Source organism: Mastomys coucha, unplaced genomic scaffold, assembly GCF_008632895.1.
Source record: "Mastomys coucha isolate ucsf_1 unplaced genomic scaffold, UCSF_Mcou_1 pScaffold12, whole genome shotgun sequence".
NCBI lineage: Eukaryota > Metazoa > Chordata > Mammalia > Rodentia > Muridae > Mastomys > Mastomys coucha.
In genome coordinates this window covers 38,418,819-38,444,010 of record NW_022196894.1, presented here as the reverse complement: position 1 = coordinate 38,444,010, position 25,192 = coordinate 38,418,819, and the positions used below count along the sequence as shown (strand labels likewise).

The following is a 25,192-nucleotide window of genomic DNA, read 5'->3' as shown; positions in this document are numbered from 1 at the left end:
ACTTCCAGCCCAGGGATGGCACCACCCACAAGGGGCCCTACCCCCTTGATCACTAATTGAGAACATGTTCCTCAACTGAATTTCATGGAGGCACTTCCCCAATTGAAGCTCCTTTCTCTGTGATAACTCCAGCCTGTATCAAGTTGGCACACAAAACCAACCAGTACACACATGAACACACATGCAGATTTGTACATACATGCAAAATTTTACCCATGAGCACACATTTAAGTACACATACACACATACACACACACACACATGTGCACACATGAACGCACTTTTCTTGTTACCAGGTAAAATAAAGTTGACCCCCTAGATACTAATAATGAAAACCTTCAGACTGATCAGCCACAAACTAGTGTACTCCAGACAGAAGAGAATTGCTGAGACCTTTTGGAGGTTCAAAACTGGAGCTACCAAAATATAAGACACATTTTAAAATTTGACTGAAATGAGTAAAGTGTGAAGTCTGTGAAGGTTACATTTTTAAGTTTCCTAAACCAGCAATAACTCTTTTAACATTTTGTTTTTGTTAGCCTGTGGAGAAGAATTGGATAAAGATCTTGTTTTTTAGCTCTCACTTCACTTTTGTGGTGCCATTCCATACATCCATTTGAGAGGACTGTGGATAGCTGTTACTGAAGAACTTAATATGGCTGCTAACCATAAAAGTATTACAGTGATTTTAAAAGCAAGGGAAAGGGTGTATCAGAATAATGGAATGGGAGAAGAAATTTAGGAGTTCACTCCTCGTCTTTGCATTGTGGTACCCGATAGATCAGAGCTTCTTGCTTTCTGCTTTCATTATCAATTCCTTTCCCCACACAGAAGCAGCACACACTTCATGTCTACTCATTTCTATCCACATGTGATCTGCCATGACATCATTAATCACATTACTAATATCACATGTATTTAGTCACTTGAGCATAGCTTCAGAAATGAAAGGGAAGAATATCTACCAAAACAAATCCTGTCCCTTAAGGCTGAGGATCACAGTGGAAGAATGGGCATAAAGACTGTAAGAGCCAGAGGAACAGAATGTTTGGTGTGAAATTGCATCTCTTAAAAATGCCCAAGGAACTACATCCATAAGGTCTCATCATCATGGCTATCTGAACAAGGATGACACAAATAGACACACTTATATAGAAAAGGGATAGCACATGATGCCTAAACCATAGATAAAGAACTAAAGACAACCAAGAAATGCTGAAAACAGGAGCAATTGTCTTCCCCAGGGAAGAGCCCCCAAATTGGTTATCAGATGTCAAATGGGCAGGGCTGGAATCATATGCCAATTAGTAACATTTGTGGACTGAGAAAGTTGTATAAATAAATTTAGAAACACACACATACATACATACACACACACACACACACACATATATACATATACATATGCTTATCTATGTGTGTGAAAGAGAGAGAAGACAGATTGGAGAGAAAGAGAGAAAAAGAGAGAGAAATGTAACAACAATTAAGGAAACAGAGGCCATAACTTTTGGAGAGAGCAAAGTACAAAAAACCAGAGCATTCTTTTTTAATTTCAGACCTATGAGCAAAGTAGGATTGCACTTCCCTTCTCTTCCACCATCTGTAAAAAAAAGTTCAGCTATTCGAAAACATGCCTGACCTACCGACTTTGATTAAGAAAGTCAAAAGGAAATGTTTCCTTTTGATCAAATGAAACATTGACTTGGAAAATTTTGGTGCCCAGATCTTCTACAGTAGTACATTCTTGACTTTGAATATTTCTTCAAATCCTTCCCTAGATTACTTATAGTAATACTATTAAATTTCTTCCAATAGTCTCCCCATTTCTATTTTAATTATAATTTCTAATTTCTTAATGCCTGTTTTCTTGTCTCCAAACCCACATCTACTCATGTATTTTCCTACATGTTCTTCTCCTAGCCCTCTGTAGGCTATGCTTTCATAAAAATTTCAGAAATCCTTTTTTCATTCCTCATACTGTGCTTGTCCATTTATGATTCTAGACTTCTGTGATTTTATGCAACCATGTCAATGTTTTTAATTACAAACTTCTAATTGAAATCCAATCATAAACTCTTAATTCATTTATGTAACAAATATTGGCTGAGAAAGTATTAAGTCTTGTACACTGGGGGTGAGGTCAAGAACCTGACTGTAAAACAAACACATACAGTATCAGTTTCCATGTAGTCCAATTTCAGTAAAGATTCCCATTATTCTCTCTCCTAGTGTGCCTTACACGGAGCTGAGGACCTGTCTGTGTTTTAGGGAAATACAGAGTTTTTTTTTTTTTTTCCGTAGGAGAGTACATTGAAACATATTCTAAGTGGATTTATTCCACTATAGAACTGAAGAACTAGTTAAGATGTTAGAGACAAGTAAGTGGATTGTTGTTTAATATACATGTCTCTTGAGGAACTGTGGTTCTTATGATAACCAGATTTATTAACACCCATGTACGGGTTTGGATAAAAATGGCCCCCATAGGCTTATATGTTTGAATATACATTTACAAAGGAGTGAAATCAACTTGGAAGGATTAAGAATTGTGCCTCTTTGGGAGAAATTGTTACTGGGGAAGGACTTTGAGGTTTCTTAGTGTAGTCTCTCTGCTTCTTGCTTGTAGATCAAGATGTGAGTTCTCTGCAGTTCATGCTACCATGTGTTTGCTCTACTATCATATCTAATATTTATTGCATATTTAAAACTGTAAGACAAATTAAATGCTTTCTTTTTTCCTTGGTCAAGGGGTTTTGTCACTGCAATACATGAGAAGCTAAGATAGACCACCTTATTAAAGTATTCATGCAATAAAAGTGTGATTTATTATTGTATATATATATTCCTATATGTTCTTCCTTTATATGTTTGACCCTTGGTAGTACCATGAACCAAGACTTCACCCTCACCTCATAGAAGATAGGCAAGTTGAGTATGACTACAGAGAAAGCCTATCCCCTGATCAATAACTTGGAGGTGACAAAATATTTTCAAATATTCCTAAAGGAGGATCAGAGAGATAGCTTTGAGTTTGAGACCACATGCTATTCTTTTTGAAGGATCCAGGTTTGGTTCCTAGTACTACCTGGTGACTCACACCTCTTTATATTTGTAGTTTCATGGGATCCAATGCATTCTTTAGGCCTCTGAGGGCACCATGCACATGAATGGTATGCACATATATATGCAGGTAACACTCAACACACATAAAGTTAATCAGGTCATTGTTTTTTCCAATATCACATAAATTTGAGTACTTGGTTCCTTGGATGAGAAATGTAGATTTAAATTCATCTTCAGTTTAACAAATCAGCTGTGTGTGCAAAACTACACTAAAAATGTCTTATTATCAAAATAATCAGAAAGCGTTCCTTAGATATATGAATGAATAAGAATTTCCAAAGTACCTAAGATTACTACCATTACTTTTCTAGCATAAGATTTTCTAATGCCATGTTGGAAGGTGAAAAATTCTATTTCTCAAATTTCCTTCTTCCTGGACTTTCAGGAGTTGTTTATTTTGGGTCAAGGAGTCTTCTTCCAGTAGTTCTAAAGAGGGGAAGAGAGGAGGGCATGGAAACGTTTGCCTATTTGATTGCAATGTTTACAGAGTTTACTATGTTTAATCACTGGTTTCTCTGGTACTAAATAGCAAGCAAGGTGCATTCGTTCTGTAGGATTGTCTTGCATCTGACTCACTGTAGTTCTGGACCAGTTAGCAAAAAATGAGAAAGCCAGAATATAGCAACATTGGCAAACAAAGACTTATTTCTCATGGGAGAGATGTGCTCTTCTTTTGGTGTGATAAATCTGGTATGTTTTTTTGGGTCTATTTCTTAAAAATTTACTCTCAAACAGGAATCTTCCTTCCAAATATTAGTTTTAATTTTTAAATATAATTTCACTTTTTAAAGAACTTAATAAATAAGCACTACACATATAAATATGTATATATATATACATGCACACACACACATATATGTGACACACACACACACACACACATATAATATGTGTGGCATTATTTGAATGTATATATCAAGAGTTGATAACTTGGGGTTAGACAACCTATGAAGCATCTTGACTATCCAGGTATAACAAGAAGAAAAGTCATGAAAAACTTTCGTACAGAACAAGAATATGCAAACAAGCCAGGAAAGTAGAAAGAAGCCATAGTTGGTGACAGGTAACCCCAACTATGAGAGAGAGAGAGAGACATTAGGATGTGGGTGCGATGATGTCCCCTACGAGGAATAACGGGGGACTTTAACAGGGTGAATGAGAGGATGGGGTAAGAAGGGGAGACAGAGGAGAGATAACATTGAGGATGTTTGAAAAAAACAGAGGAAATATATTATTTCACATGTTTACTTAAAATACATATGTTTATGTACATATATGTATTTGTGAATATATGTGTATGTAAAAAAGACATATTTATATAAACATATTTAAATGGAGTTATGTCACATGTGATGAGGATGCTAATCCCTTGAGAATTTGACTTTGAAAGTCTTTATTTGCTTTTGGTTTAGCTTTATCTGCTTAAACAATGTCTATAAGTTTTTATTACCAGCAAAATTAATTTACTAAGGTACAAATAAGAGAAAAAAAAGCCAGTACACTTAGACAGAAATGTCTTATCTGTCCCTGAGAACTCTTCCCCCTGTTTCTGGTATTTGTTCTTTGGTGGAGGGATGTTCCTCTCTATTGAGAAATTGATGGGCTTAATTGGAGAATCAATTCTGAGAAGTGTCCTGGGACAAGGTGAAGAAATATCCTGCCTAAACTGGTAATGTGATCATTTCATCAACCTACCAAGTTTTCAAGGAATGTTGGATTCATTTTCCCCTCGATTTTAATTTTAATCTATCTTTTGGAGAGTGTATTTTAAGGTCAAAGCACATGAAAGTTAAAGGCATGTGTGAAGGATGCAGAATACTGAATGAGCTGGAACTAATCTTGATATACTCTTCTTTACAAATAGGTTACAAAATCACATGTAAACGGTTTTTTAATGTAAAAATCTATAAATATATCAAAAGACTAAATAATATATTAATGTTTCAGAAATAGGACTCATCATTAACTAGTGGGCTAAATGGGGGATTAACGGCACCCTTTTGCTCTGGGAATGATCTATCTTCACAAAACAAAAACAAACAACAAAACAGTGCTCAGGAAAGTGCTTTAAGCACAGTAAGGTGTAGTTATTGTGGTATTCATAGCTGTATTTAACCTATTTCATATTCAATGTGAAATGATTTGAAGGAGAAGTTCTGAGCCAATTTTACCAAAGCAATTTTAATTATATCAATGTGAAAGACACAAGACACTTAAAAATAGTTCATTTTTAGTTTAGACTAAACAGGTGGAATACTACTACCAACTGTGGGAAAAGTCTTTCTTAAATAAAGATGATAACATTGCAGAGAACTGACCTGGGCTCCGCCTAGTAAAGCACTGAGCTACAGTCTTCTACAGTACTTTTTAAATACCCCAGTTCCTTTGCATTCATTTTGCGAAGGAAAAAAATAATTGAGTGTATGTTGTTATGGAGCCTTAAGGCAAGAGAAACCATCACAGCACAGAGCTGAGATTCTGAGGACCCTCACCTGGATGGTATACACATGGGCTTCTGCATCAAGTGAATGTGTGTGTGTGTGTGTGTGTGTGTGTGTGTGTGTGTGTGTGTTCGTGCGCGCATGTGTGTATAGAGGTGATTAATTTGTACTTGAAGTAAAGAGAGAACTGGACAATGTCAGAATCTTAGGCTCTTTCATATCTGATGCTGTACATAGAATTTTAGAATAAATTAAGCTTCAAATTCTAAATAATTCTTATCAAATTATCTAGATATGTCCATGGGTCCCCAAATAAGAATCATTCTTTGTTTTTATCAATATAAAAATAGCTAGAATGATTACTGCTTTCAGACTATAGTAAAAATTCCAGCATTCAAATGAAGCAAAATTAAACAAGGGACACACTCCAAATGCTGTTATGAGAAGGGTTATTTTTGTCTGGATGTGCTATGCATTGCAAATGCATTAATTCAAGAACATTATGCTTCTTGGTACTCTGAGATCAATTAAAGTTTATTTTGAGACAATTGGCCAAGGAATGCCAGAAGTACCCTACCAATGTTAATTGAAACCAAAGGGATTAACTTTTTGAGGTCTATACTCATTTTAGCTAAGCTACTTGGGTATTTATTTATTTATGTATCTGTTTGTTTATTATTTAGAGGAATTCTCATTGTATGTATTCTAGTCTGGTCTGGAGCTCAAGTATACAGCCTATCCTGGCTTTGAACTTAAAATTTTTTGGTTCTGGGATAAAAAGCATAAACTATCATACCTAAAATACATTGGATATATACAGTAGTAGTAGTAGTAGCTACAAAATTAAAAATCACAAAATAATATTAAAGTTAGGAAGAGAAAGAAGAAATAAATAACATGTCAGTACATGTATGGTTTGATTCTGACATTTTTAGTATAGAAGTAATGAGCCTGATTGGGAACATGAATGATAGTGGGGTGATGGCTTTAAATGGATGTTGTTGTGAGATTAGAGAGATCAAACACATGGACATGTAGAGCTCTGAAAATATGTGAGGACATCTCTTACTGCTATTGCTTAAAATTCTATTTCAACTCTCCAATGATATAGAGCCCCAGTAGATACAAAGAAAGTAGAAGTTGCCTGTTTATATGAGGAATTGTTTTTCTGTATGGTTAGTACAGGCATGCTTGTAAGGTTTAGAAGCAAGAAGAGATTCAAGACATGATCTTACTTACAAAGATAGGGACAGAAGCTGAAGATTCCTCAAAGGATATCTGACAAATATTTGAATAGGATGGAACAGGCCTGCCGTGTTGACAAGCTGCCAGTAGGGCTTCTAAAATACCAGCCAGGGCCTATAGTGAGTTTACAAAGTAATTTACTCCTTCTGTCCTCTACAATATGTTCATATCATGCCTAGCTCCCCCTAATGTGACTTCTCCTGTTTCTATATCTTAGCAAAGCCTGGAGAGCACTTACCTCTATTCAACTGGGGTTGGACTAAAAACAGTGGGTGTAGTATCTGTTTGCAGAACTAGTCATAACAACAGGAAACATAACATAGCTAGGTTTAAAATATAACAATATACATCCTTATAGAAATAGCTAATACCTTTTTTCAGTGACTGATGTTAATTAAATCATTCATTCACTCAGAACACAGCTCAAAAACATGAATGGTTATACTCATAAAACTTAAGATGAATACTATTGTTGTTAGATAAGATCTAGAGTGGCAATAATAATACCATCAATGTGGAAAACCAGAAGAACAGAATAAAATGAATCTTTGTCTGGGTCTGACCCTCCTACACCCAAACTGTGGCTGTGTCTAAGTGTTTTGCTTTCTGAAATCACTCAGAACAACCAATAGTATACATAATAAATAAGCATTTACTATTTTCAGATTCTCTTCCTAGGTAATCCCTTCCAAAATCTATTATTTGCTTTGATATTTCTGGATATTTAATTAGTACACCAGTACACCAAAAGACAATTGTTTGCTTTTTTTTTCCCTATAGAAATCCATAAAAATTGTTTGACACAGGGTACTAATAGTCTCATGTCATAATCATATTAGTACCTGAGGAGTTTTTGTGGACTATCTATATCTTAAAACAGTGTAGCTATGTTTTGAGTTGAGCAGTGACTTATCATATATTCCTACCTTTGTTTTGTGGCTATACTTATTTCACATTTCTCTCTGCTAATTAAGTGTTATATATATATATATATATATATATATATATATATATATATATATATGACAAGCTGGAGTATTGGGATGAGAGTTTATGCTACATCTATGCTGAGGCCTCAGACTAGGAGAGAGAGAGAGAGAGAGAGAGAGAGAGAGAGAGAGAGAGAGAGAGAGAGGCAGACACAGAGACACAGAGACACAGAGACACAGAGACAGAGACCGGGAGACAAAAAGAGAGAGCAAAGCATCCATGGGTGCCCTCAAGTGTCTGAAACATAGCAGACAGAGATGCAGACTGCAGGAAATGGATGGAGCAAAAGGACCAGAGTAGCTGCCCCTCATCACAGTGGTGCTCACCTGCAGGCCACTGTGGTGAGCACTTCACACCTGTCACCTCATTTCATTTTCAAAGCTTCCCTCCAAGGCAGATACTGCTGCTAACAACCCAAAGGGGAGGGAACCGGGAGTTCAAAGAAGATAATGGGTATCATTAGCAGCTTGTGAGAAAGGAGTATAGAGCTCATGACTCCCTAACCCGGGGTTTTAGTCACTCTTACACCATATCTCATCATGCGGATGGAAAGAAGCTAGAGACAGTCCATTCCAGGGATGAGAGGCACAGTCTGCATAGAGTGGTGATGGTGGTGTTGTTTTTCTGCGATTTTTTCTCATGCTTTTGTGATATCTTGGGTCAGCAGAAGGCCAATCTCAAATGACAGAGAAGTACAGCAAGAAAAATAACATTCCTCTAATAAGTGAAACAGGAGCCATCCCCAGACCAATAACATAATGACATTTTTATTGTTCCATTTTCATACACTTCTCAGGGATTTTGATTGATTATGATTTTATTACTTTCTTAATGAGATATCGCATTTGTGCACATTTTAATTACTTTATTGCAAGAGTTTTGAAAGTGCAGTAGGATGAGTTTTAACCACAGGTTGTAATGACAAAACAGGAAGCTTGGTACTGGTTTAGAAGGGAAAGAGATGCCAGGATGGAGACTGTGGCCCTTTAATGATCAATGTGCTCACTCACTGGGCAGCTGGGTATTTTAGCTTCTCCAATAATAACTGAGAATTCTCTGCAGAATTTTCAAGAATGATCTTCCCTCTGAACTCTCTCCTTCTATCACATCTTTCCTCATTCCACAGTATGTTGTTGCAGGGCAAGGGAAACTTCATATGCCAAGAGTGGCAAACACTATGAACGACAGCGACAGTTTGCTTTTAGTTCTGTAGATCTGATTTATTTTGTTTTAATCACTCAAATTTGTTCTGTTGCTTCACTAAAAAAAAAAAAATCCCGTTAGCAAAATTTTCCAAGGAATAGGATTAAGAAGTCAACCTGATGATTCTTCTTTAATTATTCTAGAAGCAGGGAATAAGGACACACAGTTCTGTTGTGATTTCTTTCTAATTGGTAACTATTATGCACGAACACCTTGATCTGCTAGTTGAAGGACGTTTATTCAGTCATTCAACAAATACAAAGATGTGGAGGAGGAGAACTGTCATGTATTTACTTCTCTCTAAGAATTCTGAAGGAGGGTTGAAACAAGGTCAGTTCTGTGTAAGGAAGAGGAGTGTTGGGAGGAGGGAGTGAAGGAAGATCAGAGTAACTGTGGCAGGGCAGGGTGTGGAGAAGGAATTCAGCTTGTGTGCCTGGATCTCAATAGTGTGCTTTCTGAGGCTGTGTGGCTGTGTCTCGCTGTAGCTGTCATGACTGGTGTAAGTGGTATACCCAGGAGCAAGAAGCTGTTTAGTGTGGCCCTGGAATCCTGATGATGAGGAGGAAGGATAAGGGTAGGTAGTGTCAGGGAGCTCAGATGTGGAGAGGTCACAGTATTTCTTGGATCTGGAAGATTATCGTCACAGACTGAGGAACCCAAACACAAAGCAGACTGTGATAACCTCAGAGTGCTTCATTTTCTGCATGACTCACCAGGAATATTAGTTGAAACACTAACAACTGATGTTTCCTTTGAAGATCGTTATTGGACAATGGTATCAGTGTCCTCAGGAAGTATGCTATAGTTTTGTGAGAACACTCATCTAGGCCATTTAATTACTTAACCTTACATACTGCCTTGGTGTATTTTGTGTATGAATGTTTGAATGTGTTCATACTAGTGTATGAATGGGGGATGAAATTCTAAAAGACATAAAAGATGTCAGTTGCTCAATGGGAAAAATGGATGACCTTTCAGAGCTTAGGTTCAACTCCTGGGCCCTGGACTTTTAAGATAAAAACCAGCTCTGACCACATGATGCTGAGATGGAATGTACAGGGTCCTGTTATTTGAAGCAGACAGTGCAGAAGAGGTTTGCATGGACTTACTCCACCATCTTCCTTGTTTATTGTCCCTTCAAAGGTACACTAGAGTTAGGGGAGGGCTAGAGAATCTCCCTATAACATTTGAAAGGGCCAATGAAAATCAAGTGTGTATTTTCAAGAGACCATATGAAGAAGCACATTACTGAATAAAACACTTTTATGGCCATTGTTGTTGCTTTTACATTTTGTCCAATATAGATTCACTAAAAAACTATTGATGAATACGAATGAGAAAATTACTAACTTTAATTTAATAAGTAATTAACAAATTCCAAGGAAACCTGTAGTAAAAATGAGGTCACTGTACTGAAAATAAGTTAGAGTTGCATTTTTACTCAAACTATATTACATAAACGGAGAAGCTGAGAGCCGAAGAGATAAAGACTCGAACTACAGATCACTCAGCTGTTAGTGATTTCAGTGGGACCAGAACCCAGACCACATGTATGAGTCAATCTCTATGTTTTTCTGTTCCAATATCACCCTACATTTTAGACGATCTAAGAAGACTTAGTAAAGGCTAATAAGAGAGACTAAGGTCAGGGACATCACACATCAAACACTGGAAGCTCTAAGATTGTTGTTTTTGTACTGTGTAGAACCTTACTCATGAAAAATGTATGATAGCAAAATATAACAACTAGTGAAATAATATATTTGATTTATTATTACCTTCAAACAAAGTCTCTGAAGGGCTTGGCGTATCTGCAGCAGCTGGCTTCTGTACTCCAGCACTTCTGCTAATATACTATTTATTGTCCCATCATAGCATTGAGCCTCATATTGGAAGTGATTTTAACTGTTTCATAAATATTAGCACTGAGGCCCAGTAGCTAAAAACCCATTCTTTTAAAACTGTGTTATTACAGAGGATGACACTGAGAGCGTAGGATCCCTGAACTTTTTCTTAATCTATAGCTACTTTCTGGGCAATCGGCAGTATTAGCCTGACAGCCAGCTGCTTCTGGGAATAACAAGGAGTTGAAAGAACAAGGAAGGAGATCCGAAAGATGTATAAAGCTTTGCAGATATTACTATATTTTGCCTTGAGATTGTCTTTCTCGATAAAGTTGAAAAACTGTGAATGGCCTTTGATAGACCCATTAATTACCACAGAATTTGTGATCAGTTCATTAGCAGCGACGGCACAAAGAACCATAATGCCCCATATCAATTCTGATGAATATTCAGGGGGAAGCTAATGACTCTCCCAGTTAGTAGAGCTTCCATGGGAGCTGACACTGGAGGCCTGCACCCTTTCCTCTTATTCTGACTCTGATCCAAATGTCATTCCGGAGAGTCTAGTTCAGGTCAATAGGTGGCCACGAATTCTAACTCCTGTCAATTCCAATAATGGCTTCAGATAGGCACCATGCCACTTATCTCTACTGGAATGAAAATATAGATTATTTTTTAACTTTCATCTTTTCGAGCTCTTTAAGGCTTTTCCTTAATCTATCTGTACCTTCAGTTATACTAAGTTGTGCAAGGTCTATGCATGCTTGTTGGGGAATGCTGAGGGATAGTTTGCACCTAGATTTTCACAGTTCTAATTATATCCACAGTCATTCATCATCGTATTTGTCCTCATACAAATTTCATTGATGTGCTTCATAATCATTTCGATACTGCCCAGGTAGCTATGTGAAGTTGTCTAAAGACAAAATTATTCAATAAAATATCCAAAATGTATCAGAAATTCTCCAACTATCAACAAATAAGGAAGGAAAACAATGCAAATTTCAACTTAAGTCTTAAAACGTAGTTGCTAAATATTACTTAGTTTTATGTATCTAGGTAATTCAATATATCTATAAACAGACCACACATATACTATTATTGCTCTAAAATGTCCTGTCTAAATGAGCAAGTTTTCTGTTAAACATTTATAAGTTTTATATATATATATATATATATATATATATATATATATATATATATATATATATACATACATACATACACATATATGTTGTATGTGAGGAAAATGCCCTTGAAACCTTGGATTCCTTAGAGCTGAAGTTGTAGGCAATAGTGAGCCACAGTGTGGGTACTGGGAACTGAACTTAGGTCTTTGGAAAGAACAATATACACTGTTAATCACAGTGTCATCCTTCTTTCTTCCAGTGAGTACATTTTTTTAATGTACAAGATTCCATAACTGTTACTGTTGAGAATGCTCAGAAATTAGAAATTTGTAAGTGTGAATAATTACCCATGAATTATCTATGATTCATGTACAAGGTATAACACTTAGAATAAGAGACTTTGAAATGTTGGAGTCATCTATTAATAAGCACGAGCTTTGTAATGAGAACAAGATGTTATTTAACACCAGTCCCATGATAAATGTAGCTATCCTTGCTCCTAGGCACACCTCTTATACAGTAAAAAAATGTAATTTTCATTTAAGACTCATCAGACTGCCCTTAAGCTAGTCAAAGGCTAGCTATCAGAGTAAAGGTATTATTTAATTTAACTCTGCTCAGATATAAGTCATGTTTAACTATTGTCTTTTCAAAGAACAGTTAAGCTTTATTGGAGTAATGTGATTGTTTTTTAAATGTGATTTCTTTTCCTATCCAAAGCAACATGAGACCCAACACAGTACCTTTAATATGCTTGTATTGGCAACATAGTTTCCATTTCATTAATATATAATCTTCTATATTACAAAAATCTAACCACAACTAATGTTACAAAGTGGTTCCTTTATTGATATTGTGTGTGTATGTGTGTGTGTGTGTGTGTGTGTGTGTGTGTGTGTGTGTGTGTGTGTGTTGGCATAAAGTGGGTATAATCTCCATGTACTTAAAGAAAAAACAGTGTGATTGTGAATGAGTAGGACTGAAAACAGTGCAAAGCATAAGACGCTTAATGGCTCAAGTTGATATATGAACTACTCTTCCAGAGTACAAAATTTAAGAGACCTAGTCCTGGAATTAGATGTCCTGTGTTCAGCAACACCACTTTTTTATATGCTATGTTACTTGAGAAATTATATTTGATACCCATACATTTTTTTTCAATAAGAGTAGCGTCTGATTCATAGCATGGTTGGGAAAAATCACTTGTAATGATATAAACAGACCTTCTAAAGGAGTATTTGAGACATTTGAAGTACTCCCTGAATATAATATTACTATTAATATTTATCCATTTATATAGGCCACATGTTCTTAAAAAGTAAATCAGTACGGGGCTATATAAACCAGTTAAAAACATAAGATTACTGAGATATTCCAATCACTTAGATAAGCTCTTCTAAGATTTAAGATGATACATGCAAAGCTATATCAGACTTGCCAAATACTCACTTAACACTCATGCACAATATACCATAAACCCTACACATAGAAACATCAGATCATGTAGAATATTGTTCCACTGTTCTGGAAATCGCTGGACCACTTTCTTTGAAAATCTGCTATGTCTTGTGGCAGAAATTGATGTAGTTTCTCTTGATAAAAATCTAAGACCAAATGCCTGGGCAATGCTGAATATGGCTCGGTATCCAAACAGGTGTCTTTCCAACAGATGATCCTAATGTGGTCCCCACACTGAAAAGTTGATAGTAAATATCTGGAGCACATCCCATAAAAACATAAGAACTGATGCCCAGAAAGTCATTGGATTCATCCTAAATATGTTGCCTTTGGCTATAATTACCACCACTTGGAAACACGCTAAAATGTTTTATGGGTAGTTATCTAAAATATTCCATACCATTCTGATGGGAAGTGGGAGTAGTTTGGCTAAGAAAAAATAAATACTATTAAGGGGAAGTCTTGAGACATATGCATATCACTAAAAACAGATCAAGAAAACTGAGATTCTGGTGGGGGTGGGGAGAAGAGCCTGCCAGATTCCAGGTCTATGTAGATAATATTAGCGACAGTTAGAAAGCAAGTTGCTAGAAAGAAACAATTGATATCACTCAAATAAACATCCTCAAAACAGATTTTGATTCCCTTAATGTATTAAAACATGGTTATGAGAATGTGCAATTATGAGAAGTCATGAGAAAGCATGCCATTTTTGTGGAATGGGTAGGTATGAGGGGTTTCTAAAAAGAACATTTCTTTCTTTATAAACATAACTCACGCTCTAGAAGAAAATCAAATACCTCTCATGCTGCTGTAAAGTAAATACTGACGTAAGACAAAAAAAAAAGGCTGTGTCTGGTGACTCTAAATGCCTTATACTTTGATTAAAAATGCTTTTGTCAATTACAGATTGATTTTGTAGCTCATTACAGTGATGGATGTTGAGGCTGGCGGAGGTGGTATTTTACCACTTGGCCTGAGGGTATTGCGTACTTAGGAGAAGACGTGAAATTACAATTATTTTCTAGCATTCATCCATGTGCCTAAACTCCCCCTATGCATGCCTCTGGGAAAATGTGCAGTAATGACATCAGATGGAATGGGCAAAAAGAAAAGAACACCAGCTCCTTCAGAAGAAAAACACTTTAGATAAATACTTCCCAACAAGTGCAGCGATTCTTGCCACATGGTAAGTCACACTGAGCTCTAGCAACTATGTTAGAAGTCAGTTAGATCCTTTAGTAGATACCGTAGAAAGACATATGCAAATATCTCTGGATGAACTACTATAAATATTAAAACATGCGCCTATATAATGTTTACAGGCAAGTTCATCTATACATTTATAAATGCATTTCCACCTTGAATATTAGCGGATTTTAGTGGTTGTGGGGTATCAGAGGATGTAGGTAAGAACCTCAGGAGGAAGAAATCAATATCTAGTGTGTCTGAAAAAGTACAAAGGGAATTCATCTTACATTTTGATACATTTATATTATGCTCTGAGGAGGTCTATTTTTCTTAAGTTACTGTGGTTGCCTTGCCCTAATATGCTTGATTTGTTCCCAAGGCATTTTCTTATGGTAGCTAACATCTCTGTAACAGGTATGTTGCATATGCACAATAACAATCAGATAAACAATTTCCTGTGACAGATTTATCATTTGTAACAAAATGATGCAATGCTGCCATTAATTAAACCCACTCACAGATGACAATCAGTATCCTGTGTTAAGAAAGAACTCACTATGGGAAAAGTACTAGTTGATGTTAGAGTAAGAAACAGTCATTTCAAATAGATGACTAGGCGACCTTCATCTACTCTGACTAGAGCAATATTAGCCATATGTCCATGTAATTGCATTTTATAATAGCCCAGCATGAACACAATCCTATTTATTGGCTACTTGCATCGTGATAAATCTCTCCCATACTAGTTGCTTGAATCCCAATACTGTGAAATGGAAGTATAGTGACAAAAAACATAATAATTCATATTATGAAATGTCAAAAATGTATAAGCTAAAGTAAGGTAACAACACATGGATGTGGGGAATAGAATCTGATCCACGCTCATAACTCAGTTGGAAATGAACATCAGAGCATCAGGATAACACAGGGATCATTTGAGAAACTGATTGCATTTGGTATCAAGGACCATGCTGAAGTCTCATTGTTTTTGCCTTTTTTTTTTTTATTACAGCACTGGTAAAGAAATAGAGAGAAAAGGTGCCATCTGGAAAAAGATATGCACCCGTTATAGAAGCCTTATAAAACAGGCAATGGGCAATAAACAACTAACTTTAGGACATCCAGGTTAATAAAAATCCCATATTTAGATATTTAAAATTAGCTATGATTCAAATCCCTAAAATGTTATGCCTTCCGATGGTTTATTTTTCTACTAGAAATTTGGAGTAGAAAAATGCTATACAATAGTCTTTGCCATAAACATCCCAGGACAAGTTCTGCTGATGGGATAAAATTTGAAAGGAGAATAACACTGTCAGCAATAAAAAGTGCTTAGACCAGCAACAATGACAGCCATCTTAATGGTCCCAGGCCCCTGGATCCTATACTACATAGTGTCTTCCCCACAGGTATTGCAGGATTCTAACTACCATCTATATGCAAGAAGAAAATATCATTTAAAAAAATGAAATAAGAAACTACCTATTTAGTATACAACATGGAAGAGAAAAGCTCTCAGTTCCTTGCCTCACAAGTTTCTAAAGCCATTATTCTTATCCATTCTCTGCAAAGAATTGAGGACACAGGAGTATAGTGGTACTGAGTAGTGAATGTTCATCTACCCACTATGACATGGTCAGGTGTTCTATGGCATCCTTTATGACACTGTCAGACTCTCTATGGAATCCTTTCTCTTCTACGAATATTTTACTGGTAGATTCCCCAGACTTTGATGCTCCACCTCCCAGGATAGCTTCCATGTATCTAAGAGCGGGTGTTTTGACTGTAGGGCAGCATTCTCATGGGAACCCTAATTGCTCCTATGATTTTCATAGGGGCTTTCATTTCCTTATGTGCAATACAAAACTGTTTCAGTATTTGGCCCTAGCCATATGAAAATACTAGTTGAACAAATGGGATTCACTGTTTTTCATGAAAGGTTAATAGTCTAAGACATTATTTTTGAGTTCACCATCCTATTATCCAGGAGACTTGCCTCTACAATAGTACTTCCCAGGTGATATTTAAATGTGGTTTATTACTATTTCTATTTCATTCTCTGTTTATGTGATAAAATGATTCTATCTTAGAATATATATAATATTTAATATGTTATAGTTTAATAGGAACTATATAATAAATATCAAAGGTATGAGTAGATACTTTAGTAGAAATACCTAAATTTTGTAAATCAGTACACATGTTATTTTATTATTTTATTATTTATTCTTCTCTTATACAATATGTCCCACCTGTAGGCTCCCTTCCCTCTCTTCCTCTCTGGTACCTGAACCTCCTTTGTCCCAGATCCACTGCTCCTCCAGCTCCCTTCAGAAGAAAGCAGGCCCCCACATAATATCAAACAATCCTGGCATAAAAAGATTAGTAAAACTAGGCATATTTATTAACTACATAACTAACAGTTTAAACTTTGGTCATAACTCATTTATTTAAATTATAGATAATGGTTTAATTTTTATTTCAAGATTGTTTTAAAGTAACTCATCATGTAAAGAAACCAGACAGAAATAAAAACTTAAAGCAGACAGTAAGGACACAGAAGTGTTGATGGAGACAGTCACTAACTCCAGCAGGAAAACAGTGAAATGGTATGACCTGGTACATTGGAGCACACATACAGGTTGGTTGAACCCAAGTGTATAATGAAAAACAAAATCTCTAAAACTCATATCATGCTCTTCCCATCCCTGAATCTAAGATAGCTTTTCTAGTACCAGATTTATGCTTGGGAAGACTAAGCCCATCTCAACAGTTCCTGAGAACTGGTGCCTGCTATTGTTGTAATGACTCGACAAGGAATACGACTCAGAAAATACTTGAACACACCTTTGTACTTATTGCATACCAGAAGCTTGCACAGACCATTTCCTCCCCTGATATGTATTCTCAAGCTCAAATAAGAATTAACTATGACAACCATCACAAGTTCCTTGTGAACCTCAGCTCAGTGAAACCCTATTTATTTGTTGGTACTAAAGAACTATTTGCTGGGGGGGTGGGTAATGTCAACTTGCAAACAATCTGACATTAACTGTCAAGAGTGATGGATTATATTACATTAATAGAATGTATGACTACCCAACTGAGGTTACTAATTATTAGCGATAGTAGAAAAAAAAAGTCAAATGGAAATACACAATCCCATACCAACCCCTCAAAAAATCTTCAAACCTGATATATGAATAACAGAGCCAGTCAACCCAAAATATATAAACTAATATCAATATACAATTACAAATTAAAATTTAAATTTGCAAATATACAAATTAAATTTTACAAATTTTAAATATACAAATTAAATTATATTATACAAATTAAATTATACAAATTTTAAATATACAAATTAAAATTTGCTTTCAAAAACAGAAATTTCTTATGAAGTCATACAAATTAAGACAGAAAGTGCAAAGCTAAGATCAATACTAACTAAACATCTCGCAGTCCTGTAGGCTAATGTGAGTTTACATACCACTTGTGGGCAGAAGAACAGAGCATTTAGGAATGGCTTATGAAATTGGATTGTGTCTTTTTACAACTTACATGTCATAGGATGCAAAAGTAGAGATTTTATATCAATTATTATCATTGTCCAACTTATGAGAAATGTCACTTTTCTCATGAACAAAAGTAGCAAGACACAGATTATCAACAGTGGTTCAATGCTAAAGTAATGGGAACTGTCTTCAATGCTAGTGGTATCAGGATTATTTTTAAACATTTTAAAGCAATAAAACCAATTAATAGTTGCTTTACTGGTATTATACCTGATCATTCTTTGAAATACAGAGATAAATATTTTTCTATCCATAGACATAGGACTTTCTTATCTTTTTTTCTTCTAACTCTCACATAGGCTTTACAGTATGATTTCCCTTAGAAGAATGAATGAAATAGAAGAATTCAAATACCATATTATGGAATGAAACTGTAAGCATTTGTCAACCCATAAAATAAGTGTACTACTATGTTAGTTTAGGGAAGGAATAATGACTTTATATTAATGATCTCCTAACCACCAATACAGTCTTTGATAACTGTTTTTCTCTCTGCTAATCTGGTTACAAATATTTGCTTTCTGGGTGGTAAAAATACAGACATAATACCACTATATTTTTAACTTATTTTCAACTGCTGAGATAAATGTAGTCTGTATGGAGTTGATTTGCATTGACAAATAAAGGTTTCACTTACTCACTGGAACTTTCAACAGAAATAAGGCAGCACAATTTATTCTGAGCAATTCTCCCTTCTCTCATCATTGCTCTGTTAATTATTCTCAAGTTCACTTACTTTTACTTGCCATTTTTTTAGTTGATGAGATCATTAAATTTATCAGTTATCCAAATACACTTGAAGTTTATTAAGACTATATGCTGTCTTTGAACTGGAAATAAGAGAGGAATAGAACTCACTTTTAAAGAAATTAAAGTAATAAAGCAAAATGGCTACCACTTTAATTTAAGTACCCATTAACCAGAGCATAGAAGAGAAAGTCAAATTGGAAATCTCTGTGAAATAAATGCATGAAACACACTCTGTTCACATGCAAACAAGAGTCCAGCAGTTAGCCAACCAAGGATAAATAGGAAAAGGATATCAAAGGGGGTGTTACTTAAAGTCATTTTTTTTTATATTTAAAGTGGGATATCATTGAAATTCCAATCTGTGTGAAAAGCTCATTGACATGATTGAGATACTTTCACTTATTGATAAATCTTAATTCATTTTCTCCATTTAGCAACTGCAAGTCTTTGGGTTTAGTGTGACACAAAATTACTGTGGAAAAAATGATCTGATTCATGACATTTTTATTCCATCTAAATTGGGTTGACACAAATTTTCTTAAACTGCAGATATTATTCTTGGTGTCTTGAGGAACTGCTAGTTGCTCCCACAATCTTTAAAATTTGCTTCATTTAAATGTGTTGGCCAATTGCTTGAGTTAATGATGATGAATTGAATAAGATTTACATTTTTAATAAACTGGTTGTGCTCTAGCTATAGGCACAGATTCTCTCTGTAGATACTGGGCTCTAATTTGGCTGAGGTAGGGGGAGTATGTTCATTGAAAATAGTCTCCAATTGGACACTAAAGCATCTAATTCTTTGTTTACAGTTGTTTTCTTCTTCTAGTAGTATCATAAACCATGTGAAAATATCCACTGGAAAGATTAAGAAAGTGTCACCTGAGTACCCACTATGTTTCTTTATTAACTTGCATCACACAGTTGTTTTGTAAAACAAGAGGCATTGGAAAGATGGGATACTCCCTGAACCATAAATGTGAGTCCCAGATGGAAAGGCTGGAGCCAAGGATAATGACTGTGTAATTAAAGAACAACAAAAGAGGAGCAGAATTCATTTAGACAACAGAAAACACTTAAACGCTGTCAGAACCATGCATGGGGCTTTGATTGTTGTAAATCTGAGACTATTGAATCATTGAAAGAGCTAAAACATTTACCTCAACATCTGCAGTTGTGTAACTAAACTAGTTCATATGTGTTGATCACACTTACAATAAATCCTTTTGTTCATTGACAGTAAGGTCCACGACTCTCACTGGATGCCTGCAACTGGAGAGAGAACCAAGCCTATATACTATGGTTCTTTTATATGTTCAATTAAAAAATTATGCACAAGAAGATGTAAGAGTGGCTAAGAAATTTCTTGAAAGTATTCAACATCTTTAGTGATTAGGAGAAAACAAACTAAATGTACTTTGAGATTTCATATGATCCAAGTCCAAATGGTCAAGATCAAGAAAACAACTGAAAACAAATGTGTCTGTCTATGAGGGAAGGGAAGGGAACCCTAATTTATTGGTGGTGGGATTTCAAACTGCTTCAACAACTATGGAAGTCAGGGTAGAGAAATCTAAAATGACAAACATGTATGTACAAACATGTATGTACAATGTCATCGTGTTATACTAACTCCATGGCAAATACCCAAATACCTCCATATCTGGCTCTACAAATAATTACTCAACCATTTCATTATCAGTCAACTCACAATAGCTAGAAAATGGGCAACATAAATGGCCTATAACTGATGAAGGGATAATAAAAGTGTGGTACATATAGAAAATGGAATTCTGTTCATCTATAAAAAAAGAAATAATACTTTTTCAGGTAAGTGGGTTGAAGTGGAATATATTCTGCTGGATGAGATAACCCACACCAAGAAGCATAAACATAGAATATTCTCCCAAATCTCTGACTCCTAACTCTAAATCTTTAGGCTTGAGTATACAACCTGAAGTAACTGGAGGAATCCGAAGATGTATAAAGGACCATGGAGGAATCAGAAATATAAATAGCATTAGAGAGGTGGCTATTGGGGCATCGATGCTATGAAGGCAGAAAGTGAAAAATGATGGGTTATTGCCCTTCATTGTCTAACAGAACTTAAAGGTAAATCACTATTGCTAGAGACACAGTCCAGACTGGACAGAGAACATCATCATGTTAGATGTGATCTGGAAGCATCCTCCCTTAGGATCAGCTCTGTTAGTATCCAAAGGTGTTACACAAGCTATTAGGGAGAAAAGCAACCAATAGTCCCACCCAGCTATAAGCTCATGAATCACCAGTCCAACAAGATATTCCCAGTGGTGTAAGTACACCACATTTTAATCAACTGTTTAATTGGATTTAATGGACAACTCAGTGGAATAAAAATCTTTTTCAGTACTGTACGAAAAGTCAAGTACTCATGATTAGATAGCTCATAGACTTGAGAAGAACTTACCATTGCTATCTTACTAAACTACTATTTCTAACCGTACTCCAAATCCTCTAATACCCAAAGATAAGTAATTCTTTCACCACTAATCAAAGAAATTTCTAATATAGAAAAAAATGACAAAGGGTGGTACAACTCACATTGGTGCATCTACAATACACTAATGCATCGAAGAAACATCTTACAAGAGTAAAAAAGAAAGATTGAGTGAAAAAATTTGCTGAGAGATGCAGTCTTCTAGTCATGTCAAGGAAGGTGTACCCAAGAAATTACAACAACATAACTGCCTAGCCAACACCTATATAAAGATAACGTTAGTCAGCATCCCGACACAGATGGAACAAATTGCAGAACACACCACCCTTAGATGGACAGGTCGTCAGTAGCTGCAGAATGAAGAATCAATTTTCTTTAGGAAACTAAAGGTTATTCTGTTCCAAATGATCATCCCTAAACAAAAGTATGCATAAACATCAATGAATATACTCAGCACAGAGATCTTTATCTGCCTATTTCTTACTTGCCTACCTTGGACAATGAAGGAACTGGGCTCAAACCGTTGTAGCTCGAGTTATAGAAACAATATGGTCAGAAGCAGCCTATTTAACTGACAGTTGAGGGCCAAGACTATATAGAAAATACTTTTCTTGATATTGCAACTGTTCAGGATTCAAAGGCCTATTTTACTCCTTAAAAAAATCTTACTTAACTGTTCTACCCAAACTGTTCTGAAACTACGCGTTGGAGCTTCAACAGAAGGAATGATGGATAGCATGTTCTGTGGTGACTATTAACTCCATCATCCTTACTTCGGTTCTAAATAAAGACTTTGGTCTTTGAACTGCCCAAGCCAGTCTTTTCCCCTAAGTAAAGAGCACTCAATAAATGTGGTCATGTAAAAGAATAATTTATGATAGTTGGGATTAGAAATACAAACCAAACCCAGGCTGGAATTAGGTCAAGAGAAAGTTTCATGTATAATAGGTTATAGCATATGAGATGTAAAGCTTTTACCTTCTACACACACACACACACACACACACATGCTAATTGTATAACATCAGGGATTTGTTTTCAAATGAATATTTTAATTCTCCCTTCTGTTTCAATTCTTTTAAACTAATGAGAAAAATAATAATTACATCTGATAATTACATTTTAGTGAATATATTTGACTAGAAAATATGCCTAATTAAAGGGATATAACCGTGTTTTAGATGAGAGATCAAAATCATCAAAGTTTAATGGCAAGAGAACATTTTAATATACTGTTAATTTTGCTGCACATCATCTATTGTATATATACATTTTTTAAATGAGACTCCAGACACATAAAAAAAGCAGTTTTTTAATTTGTATTTTATTTACAATTTTTGTGACCCTTATTGAAGTCAGATGAAGTTGTATGGTGGTTGATTATATACAAGTAGACATTTTTATACCTTTTTATACCTTATACTACATATAGTTATATTTTAAATATTAATATTTTCATAGTATATATGTAGATCTGTGTACATATAGATAAATATATAGCAAAAATAATAATTACACTGATTGATATATACACGTTTAAGATACTTATGTAAATATCCCAGATTTGGCACTAGAAAGGTAGCATTTCTAAGAAACCTGTCATGTTTTCTGACAGCTATTACCTCTGTTTTTGTATATAAGAATGTTTTGATTTTTATGAACTTAAAGTAAATGCAAACTTCTTCTTTTGATGAATATTGTAATTCACAATTCATTCATACTTTTGCTAAGGACTTAGTTTTTCTTGAAACTTAATAGCATACTATTGGTGTGAATATAACTCAATGCACTTACATATTTTAAATTTTATATGTTGCAAAATGAGCCATAAAATATATAACATATATGCACACACACATATAAATACAGTGACATATATAACTTTCTTAATATTGGCTTTTTCTTTTTCTATCTTTATATATGAAAGCAGTTATGTTAAGTAATTGAATATAATACAAGAGTGTATTATTAATATTCTACTTTTAAAAATAGTAAGAAAACTTTTAATCCAAAGCATAGTGAAACAGAAGATATATTCTCTACTCAACACGAATTAAGAGTCTTTAAATAATATATACTAATTATCAACTTTAAATTTGATATTAAGTTTTCACAGGTATATAAATGAACAGTGACATTGATATCAGCAGAAATGATAAATATTAATTGATAATCAAGTTGTTGAAGGTAATGAAATAAATTTCAGAATCACAAATTTTGCCTCAGGAGGGCATCAAGATCAGTTAATGTCAAAATGAGACATGTTCTTAAAATTGAAAAGCAGCTTAGGCTCATGAAAACTCATAATAACTCAACTAATCTCTACCAAAGTGTCTTTAAAATTTGATATACTACTTAAATTTGGCTTATTATCAAGCATGTATAACATGGATTTCCATACTATGAATATGCTGAAGTTCTAATATACCACTTTCTAAAATAACTTACAGTAATTTCAGTAATCTTGTTCAATAAGGAACTAGTCTGTAAGTATTATTATTTTTCTTTTACTGTTCTGATCATAACTCTCATCAGTATTCTGAATTAATGAGATGTAACAAACACCTTCACAAAAATGTTAAAAGTTTCTTTAAGTATTTATGGTACCTGGGGCTTTTCTTTAGTCTTTTCATGACTTAAGAGCTTTGTGTATGTTCCCGAAGATTTTTCCTCAAAAAAAAAAAAAATCTACCACTCTTATTCTTGCCATACCTTGTACATATTTGTGTACCTTAATTGCTTCTGGTATTTCTTGCAGTTATTCTGTAGTGTTTTTCTGGAATTGTATTTCCCCTATCATATTTTCACAAAGAAGATGAAAGACAGTCTTTGCTGGTAATCACCTACCTCATAACTATTCGAAATGAACCAGGATTCTGAATCACTTCCCTGAGCCAAGTGACTTTATTTTCACCAATAACTGGAAGTATATATTTAACAAAAGTAGAAAGTCTTTATTGATTTAATTTTGAACTGAGGTTTCATAGTGGTGACAGTTCTTCTCAGAAGACAGAAATAAAATATCCAATAGAATTTTGCTAATGAGGAATTCAGTCAAGTGGAGACCTCTGGCCAATGACTGCCATAAAGTTTCTCAGGTAAGTACATCAGTAAAGAGTAAGGTATAAGTAGATGCAAGCTCAGGACCACTAGACTGTGTCAACAAACATCAATGAGTTGAAGAGATTTCCTGAACTATATGCTATGGGTGAAACAAATATACTCCAATTACTAGACATTTACTATACATAAAACATCACAGAGAAGTCAACCTCATACATATTTACTTATCATGTGTTGAAGCTTATATTTAATATGAGCCCAACTATAATTGTATAACCATCAACACTATGGGAGACAGTTTCTAATTCTCAAAATGCATGGCACTTTTAGGCTTGAATTTTGAGATAAGACCATGTCCAATGAAAATAACATTTATTTTAGTTATAGTAGTCAATGAAAATATAAACGTCTTGTGGGGAAATGCATCCAAAACAAAAGTATCTTGGCCATGACAATGAGTTGACAAAGGCAAAGGAAAATAAAATAGACTCTTTACTTGGAAGGTATTTATTTCATCATGATAGTAGGCTGAAGGTAATGTTTCAGCAATAAAACCAGCTGTGAGTTGAAGCCATAGGAGCCATGGCTCTTTGTTTTCATTTCTTTTTTAATTTTCTCTCTCTCTCTCTCTCCCTCCTTCCCTCTCTCTCTCCCTCCTTCCCTCTCTCTCTCTCTCTCCCTCCTTCTCTCTCTCTCTCTC

The 25,192-nt window shown here is 35.0% G+C and overlaps 1 protein-coding gene and 1 long non-coding RNA gene across 3 annotated transcripts in view; one reads left to right on the top strand and one right to left on the bottom strand.

The window, feature by feature from the left end:
• Nucleotides 1-25,192, bottom strand: part of Lsamp (limbic system associated membrane protein) — a 2,132,018-nt gene that overhangs the window by 1,566,208 nt on the left and 540,618 nt on the right. The gene's annotated exons all lie outside the window — the stretch shown is intronic.
• Nucleotides 16,315-22,279, top strand: LOC116085916. Its single transcript, XR_004116749.1, has 3 exons — nucleotides 16,315-16,642; nucleotides 18,500-18,573; nucleotides 19,763-22,279. It is a non-coding gene; the product is annotated as an uncharacterized LOC116085916 (long non-coding RNA).